The sequence below is a fragment of the Eptatretus burgeri genome, chromosome 2 (assembly GCF_056783735.1).
Source record: "Eptatretus burgeri isolate ZD-2024b chromosome 2, Ebu_testis_v1, whole genome shotgun sequence".
Classification (NCBI taxonomy): Eukaryota; Metazoa; Chordata; class Myxini; order Myxiniformes; family Myxinidae; genus Eptatretus; species Eptatretus burgeri.
The window spans coordinates 160,721,076-160,735,020 of record NC_140962.1 but is presented as its reverse complement, the minus strand read 5'-3'; positions in this window follow the sequence as shown (position 1 = coordinate 160,735,020).

Sequence of the window (13,945 nt, the reverse complement as noted above, 5' to 3'; positions counted from 1 at the left end):
GGGGATTAGGAAAGAGGTGAGCTTGGGGTGGGGGAGGGGAGTTGACACGGGTAGGGGGTGGATTGAAGGGGTGGGGGATTGGTTGACACGGGTGGGGGGATTGTAGGGGGTGGGGGAGGGGTTGATACAGGTAGGGGGGATTGTAAGGGTGGGGGAGGAATTGACACGGGAAGGGGAGGGGGATTTGGGGTGAGGGAGGGGTTGACGGGTAGGGTGGGGATTGTAGGGGGTGGGGGTTGACACGGGTAGGAGGGGATTTGGGGTGTTGGGGAGGGGTTTGCACGGGTGGAGGGGATTGTAGGGGTGGGGGAGAGGTTGATACGGTAGGGGGATTTGGGGTGTGGAGGGGTTGACATGGGTCGGGGGGACTTTAGGGGGTGGGGAAGGGGTTGACAAGGGTAGGGGGGATTTGGGTTGGGGAGGGGTTGACACGGGTTGAGGGGGGATTGTAAGGGGTGGGGGGGTTGACATGGGTAGGAGGGGGATTGTAGGGGGTGGGGGATTATATTCCCTATATACTTGGAATAGCTGACATGACTTGTCCTGGAAATTTCTGATCACGTGGGTCATGGACATAATTGTATATCCAGTTATAACTCATTGAATGATCACACGAAACCTCATCATTATTTTTTAAATGACAGGATATAGATCAGAGATCAGATCAGAGAAGGGTTTCAACATGGATAGATTCCCTGCAGATGCAGGAAGGAAAAACAATTGGGAAAATAAAGTTTATCGTTTGACATGGAAACCGACTTCATGGTGGTTTCTGTTCAGGAAAGTTGTAGTTCCGTGTGTACATTTATGTGGAGTGTTCTGATCATCATATTGTTACGTTTGTTGAAATTCGCAAACCACCATTCAGGGCCTGTAGGTGAGATATCTCTAAGTACATGTGTGGTTAGCCCCAAACCCGTTGTTTAGAGGGAATTTATGTGATTCATTCGGGCTGCGTCGGTTTGAGATAGCCGTTTTTCTGTTCTATCTTTATTTTGAACCAACCACGTCTCAACCGCCATCACACAACAACCACCAACCACAACGCCGCTTCACAACAACCACAACCACACCTGCCTCAACAACCACGCCATCCTCACCACTCCGCCAGCAACCGTCAACATCTCCACGAACACAAAAGGGTAACAACAACAACTCCCACCCCGATTTCCCTGGTAAACAAGAATGACGGTTAGAACTCAACTCCCACCCCGATTTCCCTGGTAAACACGAATGACGGTTGGAACTCGACTCCCACCACGATTTCCCTGGTAAACAAGAATGACGGTTGGAACTCAACTCCGACCCCGATTTCTCTGGTGGAATGTTCCCCCCTCCCCCCCCCGTGCCGTGAAGGGAGGGGCGGGGTGCCGGGGAAATAAAAGGGCACACGGAGGCGCCGCTGAAAAGAGGAAGTCAGGTCAGGTCAGGGCGGTCGGTGAGAGTGTCAGTGTCAGTTGGCGGTTCATGGTCTTCTGCCCGTCTGGCTCTTGGAGAAGCGGTCCGTAGAGCGACTCGCTCGTTGGAGCTTGCAGTCGGTGGAGAGTCCGGACATCGCGGAGGGACGAGGACTGGAGGCGCCGCTCTGCCAGCTGTGTCGGGCGGATCTGCACGTTCGTACAAGGAGCGCCGGAGAGAGCTCGCCCACCATCGCACCGCGAGGGTGCAGGTAACCTGCAACGGTCTCGTGGGACTCGTTCCGTCTGCCAAGTCCCACGCCATAAAGGCCCACGGGCCCCGTCTGCCCCCTTGTCTATGAGGGTGGCCTTTTCTTTTGCTTTCGAATGAATGTTGTCGGCGCCGTCTGTAAAGTAGAACTGTGTAAGTGTTGCCGTGTGTACGCATATTCGGTTTAACTCTTGCCTTCGCTTTATATGTGCATTTTGATTATTGTGGCTGGAAATACGTGCTTTCCGTGTGCCGCGGAATAAATGTGCATTGTGTTGAACTGTTTTCCCATTTCACTTCGCCTCCTTCCTTTTAATTGACCCTCCATCCTGCTTCACGTAAAGGGTTCGTAGTGGGCTTAATACGCCCGATAATTAATCGGAACCGTCGAGGCCGACAATAACACCGCTCGGTTATCACTGTAGCACGGAATGGACCGCTTAAGCAGTTCGTGTCCGGAGTCGGCCTTTGGCGTGGTGCGATCGCCCGGTCGACCATTCGCGCAGGGACTTAGGTAGATCGAATTTGGCGAGCAACCCTATCCTGCGCGGGTGGGCAATTGGCACGATCGTGGTGACGTTAAACCCCCACCCGTGACTAGCTCCCGGCGTTGGTCCGAGAGGGTCACGACTGAATTGTCCGTCCGGTGGGCGACGTGCCGCGATTCGAGTCACGTGGCCGTTTGCACGCCGGCGGGCGCGAATTCGCAACACTGGTGTCAGGTCGTGGGACACAAACCCATCCCCCTTCTCGCAACACTGGTGTCAGAGAGTGGGAAACAAACTCTCCCGTCTCCAAGCTAAATTCATGGGTAATCGGTTCAGGGGTGAGAGGAGCGACCCCTCCCACCCCCCAATTCCCTCCAAATTACGAGCAATTTAAATTAACACCTCACGAGAAATAAGATTGAGTCTCAAGGCGAGCGCGAGCCGGGGGTAGATATGGATTTAGAATGTGTAGAATCCATGGTCCAGGATGGAATCCCCGTGCAGGAAATGCTTGTTGTGCAGGACGAACTCCCCCAACCAAACCCAGAGCTCGAAATGGGCGCGGCAGAGACCGCAGTGTATGACACCCCCCCACCCCGCCTCCGTCAAAGTCCTTCCCCAGTCCCCGGCGGACCCGCGCCTGAGGGCGAAGCGATTGCCGCAGACCCACTTAACGTGGGCCAGGTAAACATGATTTTGCAGGCAATAAGGGGAATGATGCAACAAATGAACGATAAAATGGATGGAAATACGCACCAAATGAACGAAATAAAAACAAATGTGTGCAGGATGAATAATCAATTGAATGCGAATTTACAACAGGTGAAGAACGGAATGGAAAACAAAATGGAGGAAATGCGGGGTAAGATGCAGCAAATAGGCCGAAGCCTGCAGGCGACATGAAGGCAATAGCGTGCGGGTGAGCGCGGACAACAGCGGAGTGCGCACTGGCGACGCCACGTGTGGGAGTGAACGAGCTGGGAGGGAGTGCAACGGTTGTCAGGCCCGCGGGTATCAGAAGGCGGATGAGGAGAAAATAATTCGGGGGACGTGTTGGGCGAGAAGCGTGACAGTGACACAGGGAAAAATCAAATGGGGTGACCGAAACGTGTGAGACGAGACACGAGGTGACGACAAAGGAAATAAAAATAGTGGAGACAAGGGAGATAAGGGAAGAGACGGAAATAACAGAGACACGAGGGGTAGAAAAGGTAAAGGAGAGATTACACGATGAAGACGGGGTTAGTGACGAGCACACACACACACACACACACACACACACACACACACACACACACACACACACACACACACACACACACACACACACACACACACACACACACAGTTAGTGGAGGACCATGAGGGGGAGCTGGCGGACTGGTTAGAGACCCGGTGCGGGCAGCTGGATAGCCTCCTCCAGGAACGAGGGGAGGGAGTATGCCCCCTTGAAGCAGTTTACGACCAGGTGGGTTCGGTCGTGCTTCGCGAGTTCGAGGGGACGGGTGCTGCGAACGGGTTCACGTGCAGCTTGGGGGGTATCGAGACCCCGGAATTCCTTGTGGGGACACGAATCCCCAGTGTGCTTGTCCCGGTGTGTGTGGTGCAAGGTGTGAGTGTGGCCCCGTGTGTGAGTAGTGTGGTGGCAAGTGTGCCGAAGTGCATGCTTCCCAGCACGACGTGTGTGGATGAGGCACCGTGTGTGAGTGTCATCGCGTGTGTGAGTGAAAGGGTCTGTGTGAGAGGCGATTCGAGTCACGTGGCCGTTCGCACGCCGGCGGGCGTGAATTCGCAACAATATTATAGTTGGTAGTTGGGTTTCACTCATTAACAGATTCAAATCATCATGTAAACATGTATACATAATTTATAACATAGCAAGAACATTCTGGCAAAGTTTATTTCAGTAAACATATCACTTGTGTGTTTATAATGTTGGTTTATTTATTTATTTATTTATTTATTTATTTATCTATCTATTGGAAATTAGTCTCAGACTCTTAAGTGTACCAGTTAACATGTCATGGTCCATGATAGGTTAATGAGACATTTAATTAAAATAGAAAAGAATGAAGGATTACATGCATGTTCTTAGCACATGTGAAGGATTACATGTATGTTCTTAGCACATGTGAAGGATTACATGCATGCTCACAGCACGTGAGGGATTAAATGCGTATTTTAAACACATGTGAAGGATTATATACATGTTATCAGCACATGTGAGGAATTACATACATGTTCTCAGCACATGTGAGGGATTACATTTGGCGAGGATGGTGTTCCTCCTATTTCTATCTTTCATCTTCCTGCTTGCAATTCTTTCAAATTTCTCCAATCTGTCACTACAACTCCACATTAACTACTCACTTGCTCTGTGCATCCAGAATCAGGCACTCATCAGTGTGAACCTTCACTCACTCATTACAATTCATTTTTCCACGGTTTCTGCGATATGTTTTAAAATTAAATAAATCCTGTCTGACATTGTGTGCTTATTCTGTTGGAAGAATGAAAAGAAAAATCATTAATGAATGTAATCTCCCTTTTGGGTGCAGAGAAAGAGCTTGATTACAAAAGGGACACATAACGATTCATGCACAGTGGGCACAGGTTTGGTATGCCGCACTTGATGGATACAAAATGGCTTCTAATTACAAGTTGTCCCTCCAACTATATAGACTCCAGACAGGGGTAGAACAGATCATGGTTTTGGATGAGGGATGATGTGAGATGGTGTTATGGTTAGGGACAGTGAGAAATGGGTACTGCAACAGAGAGTGTGGAAAATGGAGTCCTTGATAATAAGTACAACTTCAACTTAGGGAAGGCTTGACAAATTGGAAACGACAATACCCAGGGAGAGATGCAGAGGAATTGGAGACATCCGATGGGAAGGAGGACAACATAGGTTTTCCAGTTTATCAGCAACTTGAATTGAGAGATCTGTCAAATTGGAACAAAGGCCTTGGATGTTGGAGGTCCATATAATGAGGGATGAGGGAGGAGGTGTTGTTGGCAGGGAGTGGGAAAGAGGAGGAGGAGGAGGAGTGTAGAGAGAGGTTGGCTGGAGGATGTCCAATGGGGTGAGGGGAAGCATAAGAAGGTGGGACACTCATGAAGCACAGATGGGGAATCATGCAGGGGAAATGGAGAAGGGGGTTGGGGGGGATAGAGAAGGAGACAGGACACTGGGGGAGCAGAGGCGAGGTGGGATGGTGGGGGAGCAGAGCCGGGGAGAGGTGGGATGCTGGGGGAGCAGAGCAAAGTAGAGGCGGGAGGCCAGTGGAGCGGAGGAGAGACGGGACACTGGGGGAGCAGAAGAGGGATGGGACGCTGGGGGAGCAGAGGAGAGACACAATGAAGGGGGAGTGGAGGAGAGACGGGATGCTTGAGAAGTTGGGAAGAGGCAGGACGCTGGGGGAGCAGAGCAGGGTCGAGGCGGAATGCTGGGAGTACATTAGGGGAGGGTGGAACACTGGGGGAGCAGAGTGGGGGAGAGGCAGGATGCTGGGGGAGCAGAGCAGGGAAGAGCAGAACACTGGGGGAGCAGAGCAGGGAAGAGCAGAACACTGGGGGAGCAGAGCGGGGAAGAGGCAGGATGCTGGGGGAGCAGAGAGGGGGTAAGGCGGGATGCTGGGGGAGCAGAACGGTGGAGAGGCGGGATGCTGACGGAGCAGAGCTGGGGGAAGGCGGGATGCTGGGGGAGCAGAGCAGGGGAGAGGTGGGATGCTGGGGAGTGAAGGAGGTAAAGAGGTTAAGGGGCACCAGTGGATGCACTCAGATTTGTGGAATGCCGATTAGGTGTGGGTTCGCGGAGCCTGGAGTGAGGCAGTGCATCCTGGGTGCGAAGATTACATGGAAAGGGTACTTACGCGATGGAGTTTATCACCATATGGTCCCACAAACATTACAAAAATCATTGGATATCAGGATTTCAAGGGCAGAGAGACAAACACCACCATCAGGATTGGGATGGCATGAGTCCAGAGGAAGTTTTAAGTAATCTTGCAGTATTGGTCCCACATGGGATCTTTGCTGATTGTAAATCTTCAGACCATGGAGAATCAGAATCTGAATGATGCCAAGCTGGCATGCTTGGCAGCATTTTGTGGAAATCACTGATTTATGTCGTAACCTGGAGAGCTTTCCACATACAAAGCTTTCATCTTTCCAGCTGGCCTCCAAAGCCAGTCATGACTGGGCATCATCTGTCGTGCAAAGTCCTTCCTTGGCACCACTGAGCTCCTGACCACATACGAAGCTTTCCTCCACAGCCTGATGGAGTATTGCTGTCCCCTCTGGGGTGGTGCTCCTGCCTCTCACCTTTCTCGGTTTCATACTGTGGAAACCAAGGCATTTCGGATCAATGGTATCTCCCCCAATGAGGCTGAGTCTTTGGGCATCTCACTCTCTCACGAAAGACAGGTCTGTGGTCTTGCTGTCTTCTACCATCTCCTCTCTGGCCTTGTCCTCCCTGCTCTGCCTGTGATATCCCACCACCCCCCCGCCACATATTTCTGCAGGGCGCTCAAGGTCCATCAGCAACCCCCTTCTGGTAAAACTACCAAAATCAAGAATCACCACTCACCTTCACTCTTTCATTCCTCTTTTTTCCCACCTTTGGAATAAACTCCCGCACTCTCTTCAATCCGACTCTTCCCTCCAGGTCTGCAAAACAGCTGTTCACCACCATCTCTTATCTTACCCCATCCAAAACCACAATCTTTTCTACCCCTATTAATCCACCCCAAACCCACCTCCTTCAATTTCCCTGCTTTCCTTCCTGAAAGTCCCTGTGGTGTCCATCTTGTTTACCCCGTGTACTCCACCCCATCCCTCTCCCTTCAACAGTTCTCCTCATGTCTCTGTTCCCAACTGTTTTGTCCTTCCCTCTCCCTCCCCTCTTGTCTCCTGTTCCACTTGTATGTTATGTGTGTTAGCTCTCATATGAGCCTCGACATTGTATACAAAAATTAAATAAATAAATAAATAACCATCTCAGCCAACTGTGCAAAAGATGAAACCATATGTGCAAAAGATGAAATTCGGAATATATCAACAACTCTTCATGTATTTAGTTCAGTACCATATATTTATGATATTTATGAGTACCATATAATTATAATATTTATGTCCTATTTAGCTAATTTGCATAATGAAAAAATATGATATTAGTTTCCACAAAATTTTGAGGCTTGATGCATGATTGTTGAGGAGCATCTTCAAACACAATATGACCTCATCATAAATTGATCACCCAATTGACCTGATGTCCATTTTATACAGGATAGTCAATCAAAGTAGAACAACCCAGCTTTGGGTGGATGTTTTGATCAAACCTGTTCTTCTGATGATAATGTTTTGTCGAGCTGAGAAAGAAGCAGATTGGGTACTTCTTCCACTTGCTCTGCCATACATGATGCCCTATTTATTTTCTGCTCGTCACCCAAATTGTGCCCATTATGGCCTTTATTATCTGAGCTCTATTTCAGCAATGCCCCATGACATGCTGGAATAGTTTATGAATGTGTATCATGTCACTCGGCACACCCCAGGTAACTGGAATGGCAGGTGGACAGATATGATGATTGAAACATTCATGTGCTATGGAAAGGGTCTCAGTGGCATCATTGGTGTCCCATACAAACAAACACCCTGAAGACATTGATCCGGAGCCTTCATACTCGTAGTGTCCTGGACAAAGACATTTCCAATATGACTTCAGAGGAGAAATGTGATGCTCATCTGCACAAAGAGGAAATGAAGGCCAGAATAACATCAGATGCTAAAGACAAAGCCAAAATCAAAGATAAATTGCAAGAATCAGTTGATCCACTTGACCCATCAACAGATCCAAAGGACGCCATCATCCAGATTGTAAATGGCAGAATAGCAACTGATCCTGGTATAAATGTTCATGAAGCTGTGCCCATCGCCAGGAGATGATGGCAAAATATCAAAACGCTTGGCCTCAAGGTTTCCATGTTGTCCTTCACAAATCAAGGTGGGATCAGCAAAAATATACCACACCAATCTCATTTATTCAGGCATCATTGGGCTGCAAGCTTCTGGAAAGGATTTTAATCTTGCTGATGTTGCGTACTAGTTGGCATCAATGCCCACTTCAATGTTCACCAAAACTGGTGAAATGAGATGAGCAACAAATAAATCCACCCTCAAGAACAAACTGAAAGTTGAACTGAAAGCAAGATCTCCACCAAAGTCGACTCATGTTCTAATCAATGGATCAGTCATGCTGTGGGTTGTTCACTGGCCATCACAAGGAACAGTTCAGGAATTTGTGGACAATTTTTGTTGAATATGTCACAAAAAATATGAAGGATACAAATGTCAACTTCGTATGTGACAGGTATGTTGATTATATCATCAAAGGTGTCACTCGTTTCGCAAGAAGGAAAGAAGGAAGCAGACAGCATCATTTCTCATGCTTGATGTTTCTTCCACCACAACAAATTGCATTGACTGTGACCAACAACAAAGTTCAGCTGATCGATTTGATTGTCGAAATTCTACATGAACAGTGGGAACAACTGAAGACACATCATGAACTTGCCGTGACAGGCAGTGATCCAGTCCCTATTGAAATCCATGAAGATATGATAATCCACTGTGAAGACATGAGAAACACTTAAGAGGAAGCTGATGTCATAATCATACATCAGTTGCTGAGCATTGTGGAGGAGAAAGGTGTGAACACTAATATCAGTGTCATTTCAGACGACACTGACGTGTTCATACTGTTCGTCCACTTATATTAGCAGAAAGAACTTATGTGCCTTGTGACAATGGAAGTTGCATCCAAAAGCAGAAAATGTATTAACATCAAAGCAACTGCAGACCTGCACAAGAACATTGCTGCTCAACAGTTCGCAGCACACGATTTATCAGGATATGATACTGTGTCTCAGTTTTGGGGAATCAAAAGGCGAAAGTAGTGAAAGTACTTCAAGCTGGTCAAAAACCATCAGAACAAGGGAACATTACAGCTGTACTTGCACATGTTGTACAAGGGTGTACTGTGTTCATTGCAACATGTTATGGACATGTGCAAGCCTCGAATATGAGCGAACTATGACACAAGATCTGGAAATTGAAAACAGCAAAAGCTAACATCGTCTCTGCTCCAAAGCTGATATTTCTGCCTCCCATCAAGGAAGGATTTCAACAGAATGTCATGCAGGCTCACTTGAAAGTCAGCTACTGGAAGCATGCTGCAGAAGCTACTCCACCAGACATAGGTGTGTGTGTGTGTGTGTGTGTGTGTGTGTGTGTGTGTGTGTGTGTGTGTGTGTGTGTGTGTGTGTGTGTGTGTGTGTGTGTGTGTGTGTGTGTGTGCACGCATGTGGAAACATGGGATGTTTATTGAAAAGTTGTTTTTATCAACTCAGTCCTTTCTGCTCCATCAGCGATAAAACGTTAATTGTTTTGGTGTGACCTTCCGTTTGTAGTCCGAGCTTGAACTCAATCATCAAGATGAAGGTTTCAATGGATTCCCGAAATCAGATAATAAATGAATGGACATTTTAATGACTGAAATACGAGTACGAGTCGATGCAATATGACGATTTTTGTTTACTCACGAATGCTCATCTGGCTGAGATGGTTACTACAGAAACCAGTGATTTCTGCAAAACGCTCAAGGGTACCAGCTTGGCATCATTCAGATTCTGATTGTACATGATCTGAAGATTCAAAACCAGTAAAGATCCCATGTGGGACCTCCACTGCAAGGTTGAACAAAATGTACCACTTTAATGACATTTAACAAGAAAACTTGAGGTGGTTTTGAGAAGGAAGAAAGGAACAAGGGGCTGATACTCCACAGTGGGTGCCCCCCACCTTGGGTGGTTACACACACACATCCACACATCCACACAGACACACAGACACACGCACACATACATACGCACACATACATACGCACACACATACATACACACACATACATACACACACATACACACATACATACACACATACATACACACATACATACACACATACATACACACATGCACACACACATGCACACACACATGCACACACACATGCATACACACACATGCATACACACACTTACATACATACACATACATACATGCACAGACAAACGTACATACACACACATACAGACTTACACATACATACATTCATACACACACACATACATACATACATACATACACACATACATACACACATAAATATATACACACATACAGACATACATACACACATACATACATACATACATACATACATACACACATACATACATACACACACATACATACACACACACATACGTACACACACACGTACATACACGTACATACACATACGTACATACACATACGTACATACACACTCACGTACATACACACACTCACGTACATACACACTCACGTACATACACACACTCACGTACATACACACTCACGTACATACACACATACATACACATCCACACACACACATACAATACACATACATACACACACACACATACAAACATACATAAACACATACACACATACATACATACACATATACATACATACAAACATACATACAAACATACATAAACACAGACACACATACACACATACACACATACATACATACACATATGCACACATACATACATACACACATATACACACATACATACACACATATACACACATACATACACACATACATCCACACATACACACATACATACATACATACATACATATGCACATAGATGCACACAAACATGCACAGATACACATACACATATACATACACATACATACATACACACATACATACATACACACATATACACACATACACATACACACATACATAATTACATACATACACACATACACACATACACACATACACACATGCACACATACATACACACATATACATACACACATATACACACATATACACACATATACACACATATACACCCGTACATACACACATATACACACATACATACATATACACACAAACACACACCGACACACACAGACACACACAGACACCCACAGACACACACAGACCCACACAGCCACACACAGACACACACAGACACACACAGACACAGACAGACACAGACACACACAGACACACACAGACACACAAACATGCACACACACAGACACACACAGACACACACAGACACACACACTATTTTGATGCAGTCAGAATGGGACGCTGCAATCACCCTTCACATGGGACTTTAATCGAGTTTCCCATTTACACTTCTTGGTCGAGGACATTAAATTTCAAAGGCATCTTCAGAAAAGAGTAGGCCCTTGTGTGAATAAACCCTGATCAAATTCCTTCCTTGTAAATATTTAAATAATGTAGAAGTGAAGTACATTTAAGTTCCGGTTTCCATTTCCCTGGTCGTGGTTGCTTCCCTCGATCCTCCACGTGATCTGCTTCCAAAAGCTCAGGAATCATTTTGGATTTGTCTTTGTTGACATCAATTTTTTGTTCTTCAGTTTTTTCGAGTGTTAATTCCTGTGTGTTTTACATGTTCATTCTATTCATTTCGATCCTGTGTCTCAAGCGAGGACAGCTTTGGGCTGACCCATTTTTACAAATTCTTTCTCAAACACCCTCACCACATCTCCACTCCACCCCATCTGTCCCATTATTCACCACCCTCACCATTCATCCACTCACCCCATCTGTCCCATTATTCACCACCCTTACTCTATCTCCACTCCACCCCATCTGTCCCATTTTTCACCACCCTTACCATATCTCCACTCCACTTTATCTGTCCCATTATTCACCACCCTCACCGTGTCTCCAGTCCAAGCAATCTGTCCCATTATTAACCACCATCACCGTGTCTCCACCCCACCCCATCTATCCCATTATTCATCATCCTCACCGTGTCTCCACTCCACCCTATCTGCCCCATTATTCACCACCCTCACCATGTCTCCACTCCACCCTATCTGCCCCATTATTCACCACCCTCACCGTATCTCCACTCCACCCTATCTGTTCCATTATTAACCACCCTCACCGTGTCTCCACTCCACCCCATCTGTCCCATTATTCACCACCCTTACCGTATCTCCACTCCACTTTATCTGTCCCATTATTCACCACCCTCACCGTGTCTCCACTCCACCCTATCTGTTCCATTATTAACCACCCTCACCGTGTCTCCACTCCACCCATCTGTCCCATTATTCACCACCCTCACCATGTCTCCACTCCACCATATCTGTCACATTATTCACCACCATCACCGTCTCTCCACTCCACACTATCTGTCCCATTATTCAACACCATCACCGTATCTCCACTCCACCCTATCTGTCTCATTATTCACCACCCCCACTACGTCTCCACTCCACCCTGTACGTCCCATTATTCACTCCCATCACTGTATCTCCACTCCACCATAATATCTGTCCTATTATACACCACCCACACCATGTCTCCACTCCACCCTTTCTGTCCCATTATTCACCACTTTCACCGTGTCTCCACTCCACTTCATCTGTCCCATTATTCACCCCCCTCACCGTGTCTCCATTCCACTCCGTCTGTCCCATTATTCACCACCCTCACCTTTTTCCTCCCTTCTACCTTCTGCTAAAAAAACAAAAAAACTTTACCTTACATTTGTTTTGTCTTTCTCAATTTCTGGTGACCACCTGTTCCCATGTACATGTGCCCGTGGATTTGTAATAATACCCCCAGGTTTGGTTATCTCAACCGTGCCTTTTTACCCACGTCTTTCAAAATTTCTTCCTCGTTAAACCCGTCCCTTTCTACCCTGTCTCAAAACCATTCCCTGTTTTTGTCCCCCGCCCCTCCGACAAGGTCGGAGAATAATGGGGAACGATTTGTAAGGCTCTACTTGCCTTATTTCTTGTTAAATCGTGTGTGTGTGTGTGTGTGTGTGTGTGTGTGTGTGTGTGTGTGTGTGTGTGCGTGTGCGTGCGTGTGTGCGTGTGTGTGTGTGTGTGCGTGCGTGCGTGTGTGCGCGCGCGTGCGTGTGTGCGCGTGCGTGTGTGTCCATTACATTTAGGAAGGAAACTATGTTTTGAGATTCACAATTTGAATGAAGTTGAATATCGGATGTTGTGAAATTAACATCATTTACAACAATCCTTTTACTTATTTGATATTGTTGCAGAAATGGCCCTTCGTGTGTTATTAAATATAGGATTAGCCCAGATCCCCCATTAAATGCATGTTTAGCCAGGTTTTTTGGTAATTTGACGTTACATGTGTGTCGGGAGGTGTCACAGGCTGTTATTTTGTTCGTACATTGGTGGTGGACCGAGAGGTTCTTCTTCCTTCCTCTCTCCGGACAATACTCCCCACCCAGCGCTGAGAAGGGGAGTGGCCTCGAGAAGGAAGTGAAACTGAAGGGAGGAACCAGTGGGCTTCGAGGCGAGCGAGGAAAAGGAAAGGCAGTGGTGAATCTGCCGGGACAGAAACTGAACCTGAGCGCACCGAGTCTGCCTTCTGTGGCCTCGAGAAGCGAGCCAGAGCCGAAGGAAAGGCAGGGAAAGGACTGCATGAGGTCTGTCTGCCCTCGGCTGGATGAGAAACGACTGGTGGGAGTCGTGATCTGCTGTGTTGGGGACGGCTGCGTCTGTCTGCGATCTTCTTCGTGAAGGAGGCAGGAGAAACGACTAGTGGGAGTCGGCGATTGACTTCTATGAGGAGGACATCGACAGGTTCATCCGGAGTCCAGTGACGGAGCCTCTGACTGTCCCTAC